At 29.0% G+C, this 15,934-nt stretch overlaps 1 protein-coding gene across 4 annotated transcripts in view; it reads left to right on the top strand.

Moving 5' to 3' along the window:
* Positions 1-15,934, top strand: part of LOC123296704 (mucin-17) — a 657,840-nt gene that overhangs the window by 196,171 nt on the left and 445,735 nt on the right. The gene's annotated exons all lie outside the window — the stretch shown is intronic.

The following is a 15,934-nucleotide window of genomic DNA, read 5'->3' as shown; positions in this document are numbered from 1 at the left end:
TACGTAATCGTTCATTTAATTATCGTTAATCGTAAGCAACGGACGATGGTCACTCTCAGATAGTCACAGCCGTGTATATATAACACGACTGTGGTGTCAGAAACACACAACTGATTCACGAGAAACTGTTTCAATTTTTTTTCAAGAACATTTATTTTATTTAACTTTTGTTCCATCTCTAAAGGTTTACATGATGGGTCCCACGGATCCAAGACTCAATTGGCCTATGTTGCTTCTTTACGACCTCAACCACATTTTTTGCTTTCTGTGCACGATCTCTAAATTTCAGCTTGATATCTCTTTTCTTCTTTGAGTTATCGAGATTACAGACGGGACTTGGAACTTGAGACTAAACTTAATATACCTTAATATATTTCATATACACACGGTATAAAAATTCATTGTGTTTGATCTTGTACGATAGTTTGAAAATCTTTATATGGAAGTTAGAATCTTTTGTCTTATTCTCAATTTTTCCATATCTCTTGTGACAGCAGAGTAGATTGTGCTTTATTTTGTAGGTTAACTAATGGAGTCTTTTTAAACAAGTTTTAGGTGATATTGTTGAGATATTTGTTCAAAATAAAAATTCAAACGTCAAATTTTAAAACGTATCATTGCTTTTTATGGATATTACATATTCTATATTTAGCCCTTTACAAATCAAAGATGATGTTAAAAGTCTGAAGCTATCAATTGTTTTTGAACCCTCCAAAAAAAACAAGTGAAAACAAACAATTGACTGAGTTAATTGTTGAAATACCATGCATAGACAGTGTTGATTACTCACATTACACATAAATATATATCACACATACATAACTGATATTCCCACCCATATAATACATACCATACAATTTATGCCTAATTTGCGCCCTCACGGGTAAACAGTTATCTTTACGAAAAAATGTTTCAAACAAAAGTTGTTTATTTTTTTATAAGAAATATTTTTTACGTTTAAACTTTCGTTCTTATCGTTATCGTTATCTCTAACGGTTTACAAGATGGGTCCTACGGACTCAAGACCCAATTGACCTATGTTGTTCATTTACGAACTCGACTTCACTTTTTACGGCCTGAGTACGCTGTAAAAATTTCCGCTTCTTATATTTTTTCGTTTTTGAGTTATCGTGTCCACAGACGGATGGTCGGACGGACAACCGGAAATAGACTAATTAGGAATTAGACTTTATGAACACCTTTACCAAAATTTTGTTCGTAGCATCAATGTTTTTAAGCGTTACAAACTTGGGACTAAACTTAGTGTACCTTGTATATTACATATATGCATGGTTTAATATTCAAAGATTTCCATAGGCCAAGGAACCACAAATATTAATTTGCCTATTGTAATATTTTCTCGCACTTCCACCATAAAAGTAAGAATAATTTTTAACATTCATAGAATAACAGTTGTTTCACATTGGGAATTGTCAAGTTGTGCTAAGGATTCTTAGACAAACAATCGCACTTAATAAAGATTCAATACATGTTAATTTAAACGACATTGTTTTTTTTCACCATTAAAACGTGAACAAGTAAAATAAAATATATAAGCAAAGCAAAAATGTTATAAAAAAACATTTATTAGATTTGTATAACTAGAAATGGAAAAAAAAGGGGGATCTTGACTTTTTTTTTTACAGAAATGACTTTTTTCTAATTTAAAAACATTGTCTCTAACCCCTAATATTTTAACAATTTCAATCAAGTGGTAATAGTCAACCCTCGTTCTTATTTATATGAGTAAGAAAAAAAAGAACGCATTCTTTGTTTTTTTAATTTTAATTCACCTTCATTATATACCACTTCCCGTTTGTATACTTTACGATTTATAAGCATGTTCACAAACTATAAACCATTCATTTGGGTAAAATGAGAATGACAATTGACTTTGTGTCAAATATTTCTGCAATGATATTTCTTTAACATATTGGGACTAATTTTAAAACAAACAATTGACTAAGTTAATTGTTGAAATACCATGCATATACAGTGTTGATTACTCACATTACACATTCATACATGTCACACTGATTTTTCGCCAGTTCTTTTTTTTCAAAAAATTTTATTTGATCATAATAACTCTTAATACCATTATTGAAAAATATGATCGATTTTGCGATTGAACGACTTTTCTGTTTTACGTTTCACGAAGTTTCTGACTTATCAACTGAAGAAATTAATCCTTTTTTTAACTCATCTTATACAATCTTAGTCGATATAAAAAAAGAAGCTAATCCAATTAAGATACGGTCTCTTAGTTATCTTAGTTTTTAGATTTATTTGTTGAACTTATTCCAAAAAACGTTTTTATCCAAATCGGAGACAACAAAATATTTGCAAGACTCATTGAATCGTCATATGAAATTGATATTTATATTCTTGGGTCATAATAACCCCAGCCCTTTGTAATAACCGAGAAATTTTTGTAGAAAATTTCTGATATTCCGGTCTAGCATATGCTTGCATTACTGCCTCGTTGTATTATGAAAGTACTGAAATGTACTGTTATGAAATTAACTCAATTATCGGGATAAAGCATTGGAATATACAATAACCTACTGAATAAATAAAAACTCCCTATCGAATTATTTTATTGTCATCAATAAAATAAACAAATTAAAATAATTCAAAACAATAAAAAGAATTTATTTAGTAAAATAAAACATTAAAGGCCTCTTCGCGCTCAATGTGTTAAAATATTTGTCACTTCTTTATAAAAGCGAAAAACACCATTTCAAGTTTACGATGATACACAATTTAAAAAAATAAATAAATAAATAAACAAAAACAACAATAAAATCTGCATGTAAATTATTGTTGAAGATGACACAACAAACAACAAATGGTGTATGTAGTTGTTGAAACCAAGTTGTTGTGTAGACGATTGTAGACACACAAAGGACGTAGGTTTAAACGTATCTTTCAACACATAATTTTCATCAGTTTCATTATTATTACTAAAGAACACGCATCATAGTATCTACGAACTAAGTTTAGTAATATACACAACAAGATTTTTATATGCTTACGCTTTTTATTCTCTTACATTATTAATTATATAGCGTTATATTATCATTCATACCTTATTATAAAAGTGTGTATACTTACCTCCCAGGCAGTGCCCGTTGACTTTAGCACTTTCTATTTAGACATACAAGATGTAACAAAAATAGCAAACAAAAATAATTTTGAATGGCCTGCGATTCTTACTGCCTTTTTTCAGAACCTAATAAGAATTTTCTAGACTAACGGTTTTTTGCAATTACCTAAGTCTTTAGAATACTTACCTTTTCTAATATTTCTAAGCTATGTACTAATAACACAGATTACACAGATTCTAATAATAAAAATAATACAAGCCCCAGCTACTGATAGTGCTCATAAGATAGTACGCCGCTGAAAACACTACCAGATAAAGCAAAAATTTCTTTGTTCTTGATGAATATAATTAAAGTTTATTTCACATATTTTCAATAAAGTTTATATTGAGAATTGGAGGAAAAATGGTTTTCGTTTGAGTTTATAGCAATTATAGTAAACGATAAGAGAAAATAACTATGGCAGGGTGCAGAAATTAAACTTCTTGGACTTAATTATTGAAAAAATGATATTTCATGTTTTAAACATTGATAAATTTTGAAAATATATTATTTCATTTTGGACACCATCTTATCAAAGTTTTACTTTCTTATTGCCATACAACATGCCAGCGCCCTATTCTTGCATCAAGCGAAAGTATCTAAAAGAAAGTGAAACAATTTATGAGTTTCTCCCTCACACACTTGGGGTCTAGAATAGGACCAAGCGCCAAGGCGACAAACAGAAAAAAATAGTGTGTATTACATAAAGGCATTATTATTATTTTCGCATCCCTACTGTACTGTAAGAGAGAAACTTATATGTCTCACTTTCTTTGAGATAGGACTTCTCTACCTACTGGCCAGATAGGAGTAGTGCATATATACAAATAACGGGGTCGTTACCCAATGTTATTGAACTTTACCTAAAAATTTCATTTTATAAGACAAAAAAGCAAGAGCTTGCTTAGAAAGACAAAAGGATCATGCAAGTCTGTTTTCGTTGGAATCGTATATTTATTAATATTTAATAACCTCTTGGAATTCAAAGTCTTTTTGTTTTAAACTTTTTTCGTCATAAACGTTGATAAGTAACGAAAACTTTTATTTGGTTAGAAAATTTCTTGAGACATTTACTTCCGTAAGTAACAGTTGTTTCCCTAAGTAAAAATTGCATGCAACTTTGGTACAAGACTGAATATTTTTTATCAAGTATTATTTACTAGAAAAGTGATTTTTCAGTATGTTTGGTCGAAAAAACAAAGTAAGAAATACGAAAATTCATAGACTTTTTCTACAATTTAATGTTTTGTACATTCTGTATCAAATATAAGTATGAGGGTCGCTTTTTTGTAAAGCAAGTAAAATACACTTCGTTTTTTTTTTTGTTATTATACATTTAAAGGATAATCACGTCTTATGTTTCATTACATGTATATAAAAAAAAAATACTGAACAGATTGTTGTGTGTGAGCACTTTATTAAGACACTTTAGCTAAAATAGCAGGATAAATGGTGGATTATTTTTGTTATCTTCTATTTTTTTTTTTTATATATAACAAAATAATCAAAGCAAACAAGTTAGTGATTTTTACGTTTTTATTTAAAAATAATATTATGATGAGCTATTTTTTTATTTAAACAGAGTTTTGGTGATATCCTTCCTAGTTTTTTTTTTATAAGCCTGTTTAAAAAACAATAACAGCATAAGTATCTAAAATTTTTGAGTACTTATTTACGTAAATGGTTATACCATTAGACACTTAATCAATGAGACACCATTTGTTACAGAGACAAATAATTGTGTAACCAATATTTGGGTTGTAAATCAGTGCAAATTTTCTTTTCTGATCGTCCTTACCTCTTATACCGTAAGGAGCATTGGAAAATTTATTCTTGGGTTTCATTAAAAGAATCAAGGTTGCACGGATTTCAAAGATTATTATTACTATTATTATTATTATTATTTTTTTTTTTTTTTTTTAAGTTTATTTTACCCAAAGTTTCTATCAAAATGTAACTGTTAATTTATTTGTTTAAGTTCATAAAGGACGGTATATACATCCTTTAAATTATAAGATATTCATAGGAATCGAATTCTAAGAAATTTAATTTAAGTGCCACACATATAAGAATATTTTTGAAACGATTTTTAAGATTGAAGAATTTTTAAGATTCACCAAGAAAATTGCTACAGATGGACCGTGGTGGCCACACTCAAAACAAATGTGAGATACTTAAACACTTTACAGAAGAAGAGAGTGACGGTTTTTTGAATAAAAATGAAATAAGTAATTAAGTTTTGCTATATGTATAGATGGGTGATAACAAAATAGAAAATAACTACGAATTGTATCGAATAAAAATGCAGTGCCTGGTTGTTTAATAAAATTTATATTATAGAAACCAAAAAAGAAATACGATATACTTCAAATATATTATATTCATTTAAAAAGTTTGAGACATCGTTATAGTAATACAAAATACCTATGCACAATAATTCTTGCACAGTAACAATATTCACACAAGAAAAATAGACAAAAAAATGTCTAGTGTAAACGCCACACCACCTCTGTATGCTTTGGGCTGTGTAGAAGCTTCACACCGGCTTGTTAGTGTGTTTCACACCGGCTTCACAACTTAAGCTTTTTTTATCTTTCAGTACTTTTCATGAAACTGAAGTCATTTTAAGCGACTTAGCTGAATTGTTCTAAGAAAGATCATTGTGGAAACGAAAAAATAATAAAATGATCTATTAGAGCATGTTTCCAAGCAAAAGATGTTTCAGAATAAGGATAAATTTTTCCACGTGAAAATCTAGTTCAATTTTTCAAATCCATTACATAAAGCTGTCAATTTTTTGAACCAAATAAGCTATATTGGATTTTTAAGTCATTTTGTGTCAAAAAGGATTCTATTGGCTTTTTTGTAAGAGTCACCGTTTTCAAGATATAAATATCAAAAGATGTTTTTGACGCAAAATGGCTCTAAAAATCTATAACAGCTTAATTTTGACCCTTAAGTGCTAATTTTAAAAAAAATTTAATTATTCTTAAACCAATGGTTATTTGACAAAATGGCACTTAATTTAATTAATTGTTCGTAAAATAGTATTTTTATAGAAAATACCTAAATAAAATATTGTAATACCGACTTCAATTAATGTCCAACCAACAGCGAGGTATTTGTAAAAAAAGCTGATATTTCCGAACTTTTGCTGAAAAACTTAAAATCCGTTTATGGGATACATATTAGCTGTTTCTTATATTCGTATATAGAGGTAATATCTTGATACCATCCATGTCGGTACGAGAATTTGTTAAAAATAAGAAAGTTTCAATTCTATACAATATTCTAGGAAAGGTATAACTTGAAGAAACTGATACATATGTATGTAAAAACGATTTTTACTTTATAGGAACAAGAAAATAGTAACATTACAGTGAAGTTTGTCGCTTGAGTACATCTCGTCTGATTTACGATATCAATTCTTCTTTATTTCTCTCTGGGCCCCTCACATCCAATTGACTTATGTTATTGCAGTGCTATATGTTTACGAAACTCCTTATTTAGATGTTTGATTTCTTTTTTTCAAATGAAATCATGTCAAATTTAACATGTGTGTGATATTTACAAAATATATTTATTTATACTCGACAAATTATTTTGAAATGAGGTAGAAAAGCCACTTTTTTTAATCGATTGAAAAGAAGTAATTGGTTTAATATGATGTAGTATATCAAAAATTATTTCTACAACATTTTTTGATTGAAATTTTGTAAACCGAATATTTTAGACATTAATTGATACCAAAAATCTAGCTTTTTGTGCGTTTGTTCATTCCATTTGAGCAAAAATGATATCTGAAGAAAAACAAACCACTTTTAATTTATTTGAAAATTTGGATTTAGTGGAAAATTTTCTTTGTTTTGGAAGTGTGCCTAGATTTTGCAAAAACAATTGAACGAAATAACAATTATGGGTGAAACTTTTCATTCCGTCTTTGCCAAAACTGTACGGCTTGCAAAAAAATATTTCGAACAAAAAATGTTACTTTTTTAACGAATAACAACTTTCTTATTTAAAGTGTTCGCTCATCTATCGATTACCAGTTATGGATTAGAGTGAGCCTTTCATTCAGCTTGAAAACATAGGTCAAATTTAATGATTGATCCGTACGACGTGCGCCAAAACACTCAACATTTTTCGCTTGAAGCATTTTTATCGATAAAAGTTATTTTTCATGTTTCAAGCATATGCCAACTTAATAAAGACATCCCGTAAAAGTTTTAATCATTATTCGATATTGTTTCTGCTAGAATAACAAATTCACGGATATTTAGCAATTTGAATTATGGAGTCTTTATCAAGAATCTTTCGGGTTTCATGAAAGAAAACGTTCCACTAACGAGAATTTTCTTATCTAAAAAGTTTATCCAACAGGACAAAAAGAAGAAGTTTTTTGGACGTTGGCCTGTAGACTATTAGCTAAGATTTTTGTAAGAAAGGTTAGATTATATTGACTGTCCACGAGGTGCACAGTAAGGCCATTTGACCTTTGTTATACCACGTATGTGCTTCCTAAGCTTTTACGCTAACACAACTATTAATTAAAATGATTTTAAAGAACCTACAATCTTAGGCATACCGCGTTTTGAATGGGTGTCGTCTTAACCAACAGAGATAGTAGGGTTGTTTTTATAAGAAAAATATATTTAAGTTTTTGTAATCAATCTTTTTACGCGTTTCACACAAAGTATGCCAATATAATATCTAAACATAATATTGAAAATGTTCAATAATAAAACGCATTATATTCGATTCATAAAATGTATTTATACATATATGAAACAATATATTCACTTGGCTTACTGCATACAACGTACAAGATAGATATAAGGATACGTTGTTAGCATCTTTAAACTTTTGTGTTTCTTGTATATATCAAGAGAAAAGTTTTGTTCGACCCTGTTTTAAGATTCTAGAAACTTACAGCCACAACTTACTTCTGTACATCAAGGGTGGTATTCCTATCATACATATACAAAAAGGTAGTAGATTTGGCTTTTAAGGGTAAGACCACTATTATCACATTCATTTGATGTGATCTTTGGCATCAAAAGGTAATTGATCTTTGAAGGAGCCCATTTTGCGGAGTTCTGTATCAATCGAATGAGCCATAACTCAGGTATCATTCCTTTTATTTATAGGGACGAAAATCCGTCTATTTTTCATTTTATAAGCTGTTTTGTGTCATTAGGTATATTTTTTCGAAAAAAAATTAGATTAGAAATTGAAGTTACAAAACTTTGACTCTCAGAGGCGGGACTAACACCCTTTGGGTGGTTTAAAAAAAAACTGTCGAAAATTTCAAAGATGCAAAAGATCAATTTTTTTTTTTACTACCGTGTTATTTAATTTAATTTTGTTGTGCTCATAATGAAAATAGGTGCGGATGGGAGCGCCAAATTCAAATATATTTATTTAAATTATCATTTATTTAAGCTTCAAATATTTCGGTATAGTTTAGAAAAAGATAGAATCTGTTTATAAATTCTATAACTCAAATTTTTATTTAGGTACTACAATTATGTTCATTTCTGAAATATAGTTGAAATTCCAAATTCTATTCTTTGCTACGTATGTCTAATAGAATGGGTTCTCGTAGTTCATCAGTTGGTTTCACATGATTTTATTGGAAATAATTACTCGGTAGAAAATCACTAATAATTAATTAATGAATAATTTATTTAAATAAAAAATTTTCAAATATCTACTTGTTAAAAAAAGTTTTTGTTTAATTATCGGGGTGAAAAAAATAACTTTCTATTCCATAGTAAAAATTCAAAGTGAGATGAAACGATGATATATCATGTTTAAATATATTTGAAAAATAGTATTAGAGGTAAGAAGAAACTGTACAGTGGTTTGTTTCCCAGAGAAATGAAAAAGGACAATAATATATATAATAGATACATATATATAAAAATAAAGTATATATCATATGAATTCAATAAACTATTTGATTTTTCTTTCCATTTATCATTTTACATTTGGACATGTCGTGTGCTTATAGATATAGAAAAATCACAAAATCAAAACAAATATGCAGACATTGGGTTTGATAAAGGATGTACACTTTTACACTACTTTTTATTCAATATGACATGTTTACTTTTCATACAAATTACACTGAACTCTAAAATGTTTCATTGTTTCTCATTCAATTAGGAGAATTATTATAATAAATTAAGCTGTAGATTATTGTCTTTGGAATTATATATTTTGAACATCTCTGAAACCATTATGGCTAGTTAGAGCATGAGCGAACTTAAGCAAATATCCAAAATTCTAAAAATATGACCCACATTTCATTACCAGCATACTTTGCTTATTAATTATTTAAAATTTTCCCGTACTAAATATATTTTTGTAAATGATGATGAAATTATTAAGCAAAAAAAATTACGCACAAATTTTTTATGAGGTTCATAATTTCACATAAAAGTTTTAAATTAGGATCCAAATACACTAGAATTACACAATCAGTTTTTTGAAAATGGACTGAACTTTTTAAACTTTGCATTTGGTGCATCAAACTATATTGTTTTGGAATTAAGATACTTTTTCAAATATTAAATGGAATTTTTAATGTGGTGTTAAAACTTGAACTGATTCAAATTTTCACGCGAATTTTGAAAACTGTGCAACTTGGTGGCGGAGAACTGATTTTGCATGCACAGCTGGATTTTGCAAAGACCCGATTTTTATTCTATAAGTTGTAATCGATTCACTGAGAAACAATCTTTTTTGAATTGTTGAGAAAAATACTGTTATGCACTCTTGAAACACCTTGAAAACCACGTTTATTAAAAAGTTTGATTTAAAAAATGTTTGACATAATAAGATATTTGTAAGAATGTTTAACATAAAATATGATAAATATAGTTTGAATCAAATTTTTATTTTAAAAAAATGATAGTCCGTCATGGTTACTGTCGACGGAAGTGAAAACTTAAAACTTTGCAATAACTGTGTTTTTTTTTTTTTTTTTTTTTTAATTTTTCAGTTATTTATAGTATGAATCATTAAAATTTCATAATTTGTATGTTGAAATAATTAACGTTTGTATAAAAAACTATTATGAGAGTTTGCATTATAAAAGTATAAGCAAATCATAAAATTAATATTGTTTTTCAAATTTTATATCAAATGCCATCTATGAACAGTAATCAGAAGTTGCCAAGGATCAGAATCACTTGGTTAATAGTTAATTGTACAGCTTTAATTACGATTATACAGATGCTATACCTGTAGGTATAGCATCTGTATATTCATGCTGACGCGAAACCAAGATTTTAACCAATCAAATTTTATTTATTATATTTTAAAATTTGAAAATTTGAAAATATTACAGTTCAGTGGGACAAAGAATTTATAGTGTATACATTAAATTGATATCGTAAAATTGGATATGGCGCGGATAAAAAGATGATATGACTTTATTGAGGGTTAGTAATGTTTATGATACCAGACACACACTCATATACAAAGAAAGCTTACCCCTAACGGTGGTATAGTCTCAATGTTACACCACAACGTTAAATATTATATTTATCGATATCAGAATAAATATTTTAAAAATCACTCAACCATTTAAGTTTTTTTTTGTGTATATGTATCCATAGATTTAGATAAAATATAAGAAATATGTCCACCATATCACATTTACTTGACCAAAAAGTGATAAACCTTTCAAATAAAAGTGTTATTCGACACTTGGTATGCAGTAATTTTTTGATACAAATTTTTTTATTGCTTTTTTGTTCGTTGTTTTTGTAATACGAAGGGCGGTTTGTGTTTTTTATTTCAAACATTTATAAATCAATTTGTTTTTATTTTTAAATAAATTATTCTTCTTGTCAGATTATTTGTTTTTCAATTTTATCGTTTCCTTTTTGCAAAATATATTTATTTCATTCAGATCAATTGAATTTTTCAAATATCTAACGAAAAAGTATGGATGCGAACGAATTACACTTTGGAAATGTAATTTTGTAAGGAAATAAAATTTGGGAGAAATATCAGTGATTGCTATACAAATACTTTGTTTTCAAATGAATGCAAGCAGATTTTGGAAAGGAAATATAATGTAAAAATTCCGTATATATTGTCAAATATTGCATGTACACCAGACATTAATACGAGTGCATTGATAAATCCTATTTGCCCTGATATCTTCTATCCTCTATTCTACCTATGTGGAATATCATTGGTTCTTGGTCAAATTTTTGTACGTAGGATGTCTTAGCCAGCGAAATATTAAATATTTAGCAATTCAAGATTTAAAGATCCTTTTGAGAAACTTCGCTCTAATGTAAAACATCTTAATAATACATTTTTGGGTTATATCTTTAATTTTATCACTCTCAAACATAAAAAGATAAAAAGGATGTGATGGATAGTTTGATGTTGGAAAATTTGAAAAGATTTTCTGATTATGTTCGGTATTTTGTCTATTCACTGGCTTGCAGTATCAGCTCCGAGATAAATTAATTAAAATTCGCTATGGAAGATGGTAGGTACCGATTTTAACCACTTTTTGGAATGAAGTTCTAATAGTTGTTTTTTCTTTTTTTGACGACGAAGCTTTCATGACTACGACTTCTACGTCAACAGAGCATACGCAGTTTTCTCGATTTGTAGCTGATATTATTCGTGTTAGGCAAAAAATTGATCACAGTTGGGTATCATTCTTAGGGACAACAATTTTAATTAAGTAAAGTTAAGGACATACGAGTTCCAGAGCAATTTGGGATAAAAGGCTTTTTTTTTATTTGGCTAGCCGAAATCAATTCTGAAACTTTGGGGGGGGGGGTTGATTATTTACACAAATAAACGACTTGAAAAGGCATACATTGGTGTTATGGGAAAACGGTAAATGGATGATATTTTTGCATAGATTTCTCCAAAACTAGTCGGTGGAAATTAAAAAATAAACTAATAAAATTAAAAACTTTATTATTAATTGGAAAAAAAAAATAAAGCCCGTTTTGTCTGACTTATAAAGAATGTATGAGCACGATAGTGGGTACAAAAATTTAAAAAAATATTTTTTTTTATGGTTAATTATTATGTTATAACTTGACAATATTAGACGAAAAGTAAAATTAAAATTTTTCGATATCTGGAGTAATTTAAGTAACGAAAGTCAAAAATTTTGTTTAATTATATAGCTTTCGATATTTCGAAAACCAAGGCAGATATCGAAAAACTTTATTCTTATTTTCCGTCTGCATTCATGAAGTTATAACAAAATTCATCATCAAAGTTGAAAATTAGGTACAAATAGTTTCAACCACATTTCTAAACTTGGCTTGGCGCTCGTACTACCTTAATCAGCAAAAGCTTAAAATTATACATGATAATTTCACCTTTATGAAATAACAAACTCCCAATACACAAATACTTAAATACGTCATTTGAATAGTAGTGATTATTATTATTATGATGTTGGTCATCATACCACAAGGAGAATAAACATCAAAGAGAACATCAACATTCAATAAGACCTCTTCGTGGTGGTCGGTTCTGTGTCCGTTTGAATGGTAGGTAATGGTAGTTGGTACCTATAACTACTATGTTTCCACTGTTTTTGTATATATAGAGAAAGTGTTATGTATATATACAGATCTCTAAACCTACCTCAGAGAGTTCCTACAGAAGAGAAAACACTAACATGTGTATATATGTTGGTACTTAAAGTATGAGACATCATACCCATAGGGCGTCATTAGGTCTTCACAGTCTGGATGTATTAATGTAAACGGTACACTTTGACCACTATCATTTCTACCATCATCGCAATGATTATCAAGCTAGATGTACTTAGTTACCATGTTTTACTATTAATGTAGGTAGTACTGTTTATGAAACCTTATTTTAGGTGGTTTCAGGTTTACGGTAACATTCTGCAGTAAGTACTAGCTATGGTTAAGAAACAACAGTAGGAAAATGAAAACCTCTATGATGGGTACGATCTTAAGAGATTTTTAGTGACTGTTTTTGGGGCAAATTTATCACGACTCTATTGCTCCAGGAACTAATTATCGAATGAAGTCGGTTGTCGGTAGAGGCTTGAGTTAGACGGAGATGTTCATTATGCTTGTTGATTTTATGATGGAAACAATGTAATTACTATTGCCACTTAAACTAAACTTTTACCGGTAACAATACCGATTTTTTCGCTAATAATTGGTTGGTGAATTTCACCACAGATGTGCCTCGCATACATGTAAAAATGTTCAGATAGGCTTGGATCAATGCATCAGCAGAGTCTGTTTCTCTTAGTTTATACGCAGTTTTTTTTTCTTCTAAAATATCCTTTGCTACGATCTCAATCGCAGTTACCTCGCTTAATTATTCATATGCAGGACTAAAATCATTCGACTCTAATTGTATTATTCATTAAAGTTGATAGACACAAAATACCATTTAGAAAAACTCTTAATAATTTGCATTTTAATAATAAAAACCTAAGAATTTCATACATTCAAGTGAGACAAATACTCAGTTTGCACTTTCATGGAGGTATACCGATTTTAAATTCTGTTCAGAAAGTCTTAACCGGTGTTTATAAACAGTATATGTTTCTTCGTGCAAAACTTTGAGTGATCGGTATTCAAAATAAAATATTGGCTATTTGGATGAATGAAGCTTAACTCTTATAATTTGACGTTACACAATTTAATCCACAAACAATAATTATAAAGAAATGCATACGAAAAACAAAATCAAAAATATTTCTATTAGCAAAACAAAAAGGCATGGTGTTTCTAATGTCTCATATGAAAAGTTCGACAAAGCATCAAAGGTGTATTTATAGTCTAAGAAACAACGTTTATCACTTGACCAGTGTATCAAATTCAACAGAGACAAATACTTAAAATATATAGTTAAACATATATCTACTTTGTTGTACAAAATGTTCACGAAAGTAGTAGTTGTTTCTAATTATTTTAAACGTAAGTGACAGACCAAAAATATATGTTAATCAATAAAAGAAAATATCTTTTGGAGTAACTAATATGAAGAACAAATTTTGAAAAAAAGTGTGGGGCTAAAGGAGCGGCATAAACAAGATAACTTTAATTTAGCTATGATCATCAGGGTCATCTAAGAGTCGTCTAGACCACGTGAGTTAAAATAGATTGAAGGATACTTTAAAGCAGGAGTTAGTTCCTCATAAACCAGCAAACATCTTTTGGTCAAAACATTTGCGCGACAAACAATTTCGTCAGAAATAGAATACAAAAATAGAAGAATTTAGCCATAAAGTAAAATATAACCCTTGTCTAAGTTAAGCAGAGCTTTAATATCCTACTCGTAGATGATATAATTTGAATCAAAAATTATAATTTTTTGTCGTTATGAATTTTGCCTATTCTATTCGTTTCACGAAAAAGGATTTCGAACAAAGTCTGTTTAATTTCTTTGGTCAATTAAGAACAACTTTATAATTTAAAATGTTCTCTCTTAGCACTAACTAAACAGAAATGATTAAAAGATGCTTGAAAAATTGCCTATATTTTAGCTATCCTACAAAATTTTCCCCATAGCTTCCCCGTATATCTGCTTTTAACAAAAAGCCTATAAAATGGTATACAGATTCTCAAATGTTCAACGCATGCGAGCAACTACTTGGGTGGCTTATAATCATTTTAGTTTTATCATGAACTTGAAACATCCTGTAAAGTTCATCTCCATAAACGTACCCTCTTAGAGCAACATACATCACATATACGAGAAGAAATAGGAAGCATAACCACCATTTGTGGGCACAATCAACAACAAGCACACCGAAAACCCTTTTGTACCACACACTTCTAGGCATGGTGTTTTCGGAAGGAATAAAACCATGATTTCTCTGTATGTTATATAACACTCTCAAGCAAGCGTCGTACACACATATATATCCTTCTTGACTACCTGTTTCATCCGACCGGCGATGGATAAATGTTATCACCTTTGTGGGTGATAAAAGGATTTTATTTGATTACCCTTTTAAAAAAAGTTTTTATTTGTAACTACAATTAGTTACTACACATCTATAGTAAGGGTTGAAGACGGTAAACAAAGAATATATAATAAATACTTCCAAATAGATATTACCTCGAAAAGGCTTCATTAAATAAAACATTGCTTTGGACTCATATATTAAATAGATCTGGATATTACATTTGGAAAGGATAAAAGTCTATTTTTATAAATAATTAAAATTACATAAAAATCCTTTTTTTTATTACTTATTGGAAGTAAAGATGGTTTAAAAATTGGAACGTAATGAATTGTTAATTTTTAGCTGTTAGGAAAAATAATTTTTGGTCATATTTTCTCCGAAAATATAGATCTATGCACTGAGAAAGTCAACAGGCAGAAACTAGGTGTGTTATAAATCCGTTTCATGACCTCTAAAAATTGATAACATTAATTTGATCGTTATTTTTAAATTAGAAACAAAAGGGAATTTTTTAATAAAAACCCATTTAAGTACCTTTACACAGTCAAGAAATTTACTAAAAACTACAAAAAAACGGGAGTAAAATCGATACACCTACCTAGGGTGCATAATGATCAAAATTGCAACTATTGATTATTTACAGAAATAAGCGTGGATTCAAATTTTTTCCCCATGTTTTTAGGTTTTTCTTTTTGTGGGAAAGAAATTAACTTCAAAAAATGTTGGAAAATAATTTTCACACTTTTTTTCGCGAAACATAATTCAAAAGAGTTTCTTCGTAAGAATCTCCTTCCCTGCTTTGTTTTAAATTCAATTCTGTTTTTTTCTCGAT

This window comes from Chrysoperla carnea, chromosome 3, assembly GCF_905475395.1.
Source record: "Chrysoperla carnea chromosome 3, inChrCarn1.1, whole genome shotgun sequence".
NCBI classification, from domain to species: Eukaryota; Metazoa; Arthropoda; class Insecta; order Neuroptera; family Chrysopidae; genus Chrysoperla; species Chrysoperla carnea.
Note: the sequence above shows the minus strand (reverse complement) of the source record. Positions and strands in the feature narration are given on the sequence as shown.